Source organism: Phyllobates terribilis, unplaced genomic scaffold, assembly GCF_046119375.1.
Source record: "Phyllobates terribilis strain yellow unplaced genomic scaffold, ASM4611937v1 Scaffold_1__5_contigs__length_1240528914, whole genome shotgun sequence".
NCBI classification, from domain to species: domain Eukaryota; kingdom Metazoa; phylum Chordata; class Amphibia; order Anura; family Dendrobatidae; genus Phyllobates; species Phyllobates terribilis.
The window spans coordinates 350821887-350824285 of record NW_027362761.1 but is presented as its reverse complement, the minus strand read 5'-3'; positions in this window follow the sequence as shown (position 1 = coordinate 350824285).

Below are 2399 nucleotides of genomic sequence, written 5' to 3'. Positions count from 1 at the left end.
TATGTAGGATATTAAAATCTAATCTTGACATTACCATATTGCAAGACGATCTGGATAAAATGACTACATTTATCTACATTTTCCAGGTATATGCCCATTCAGAGTAATGCACCTAGGACGGAGTAATCCTATTGCTGCATATACATTAAATAAGAGTATACTCGAGACTACAGAACAGGAGAAGGACTTTGGTATTCTGGTTACAAGTAAGCTGAGCAGCAGTACTCCATGTCAAGCAGCAGCTGCAAAAGCAAACAAGATTTTAGGATGTATAAAAAGTGAAATAAAATCACGTGATCCCAAAGTACTGTTACCCCTTTATAAAGGCCACATCTAGAATAAGGGATCCAGTTTTGGCCTCTACAATTCTAAAAAGGATATTCAGAAGTTCACATCAGTTCAAAAGCGAGCAACTAGATTACTACAAGGGATGGAAGGCCTCTCATATGATGAGAGGTTGAAAAAGTTTAGCTTGTTTAGCTTGGGAAAAAAAAAAAAAGGACGCCTCAGAGAAGATCTCATTAACAAGTACAAATATATATGTGTGGTCAGTACAAAGTACATGACTTATTCCTTGCAAAGACTATACTAAAAAGGACCAGGGGGCACTCATTACGGGTGAAAAAGTCATAAGTTACTTACCGGTAACGGAATTTTTCGGAGACCATGACAGCACCACGAGAGAGGGGATCCGCCCACCAAGGACAGGAAACCTACAGGCTTAAAAGGGGCGGCCCTCTCTCTCGCCTCAGTTTGGATTACAGAGCTTTGAGAGGACCACCAGGTTAGTAGACATAGCAAAAAAAACATAAAAATAATATTTTTATACAACACTACAAAGTGAGAAGATTTTCATTAAAAAATGAGGAGTGTTCCCATAAGGTGAAGGGAGGGAATATAAGAGTGCTGTCATGGTCTCCGAAAAATCCCGTTAACAGTAACTAACTTATGACTATCGGTCGACCATGACAGCACCGCTAGAGAATTGCAGAGATGAAGAAGTCTAGGGAGGGACCACAGCCTGGAGCACCCTTCTCCCAAATGTGAGGTCAGATGAAACCCCCAAATCCAGTCTATAGTGTCTATAGAAGGTAGATGGAGAAGACCAGGTAGCAGCCTTTCATATGTCTTCCATCGAGAAACCTGTCCTCTCCGCCCACGAGGTCGCCACTGCCCGGGTAAAGTGAGCCTTCAACCCCTGTGGCGCTTCCTCACCGCTGGAGGCATAGGCTACAGTAATAGCTTCCCTGATCCACCTAGCTATGGTGGACTTCGCAACCTTAAGCCCTTTTCTAACCCCTTGGTAGGAGATAAACAAGGAACTAGCTTTCCTGAAAGCCTGGGTGACCGACAGGTACCTAATCACACATCTGCTTACATCTAAGGTATGGAATTCTGCCTCTTTTTGGCTACTTGGATTAGGACAGAATGAGGGTAGGATTATTTCTTGGAGTCTATGGAAATGGGAACCTACTTTAGGGAGATATGCTGGGTCAGTTTTAAGAATTATTCCATCAACCAGGACCTGAGTGAAAGGTGAAGCTGAAGACAGAGCCTGGATGTCACTAATCCTTCTAACTGATGTTAGAGCTATTAGAAGCGCTGTTTTAAGAGAGACAGACTTAAGGGATGCTGAATCTATTGGTTCAAAGGGTGGACCAGTTAATGCCTTTAGAACTAAATTTAGATCCCAGGGTACTAAATTGCTTTTGATAACAGGCCTGGATCTAAACACAGCTTTGATAAAGCGAGAAATCCAGTAATTTCCTGCCAAGTCACAGTTATATAGGGCATAGGGAATTTCTTCCACGTTCTAGCGTCAATCCTGGTAGTGACAGGTTTTCTACTACGCATAAGTGTAGCCACTAGGTCTCGGGAGAATTCTTTGCGTTCTAATAGAGACCTTTCAAGTTCCACACCGTCAAGTGGAGGCCAGGAGCTTGAGGATGGACTATTGGACCCTGGCCGAGGAGATCCGGAATTTCGGGTAGGACCCAAGGATCGGAGATGGACATGTTCCTCAGGCATGAGAACCAGGGCCTCCTGGGCCAAAAGGGGGCAACCAGAAGAACCCTCGCCTTGTCCTCTCTGATATTTCTTAGGACCATGGGAAGAAGATTCAATGGGGGGGAAGGCATAGGCCAGACTGAAATCCAAAGTTACCTGGAGAGCGTCCACTGCCAGGGGGTTTTCTCTGGGTTTTAGGGAGCAAAAGAGCTCTGTCTTTCAATTTAGCCTTGTGGCAAAGAGATCTACCACCGGAAGCCCCCACTTCCGGACTATTTTGGAAAAAATGTCCTGCTTTAGTTTCCATTTGCCCTGCCTCAGAGAAAAACGGCTTAAGTAGTCTGCCTTTATGTTTTCTTTTCCTTTGATGTGGAGGGCCGTTAAAGGAGATG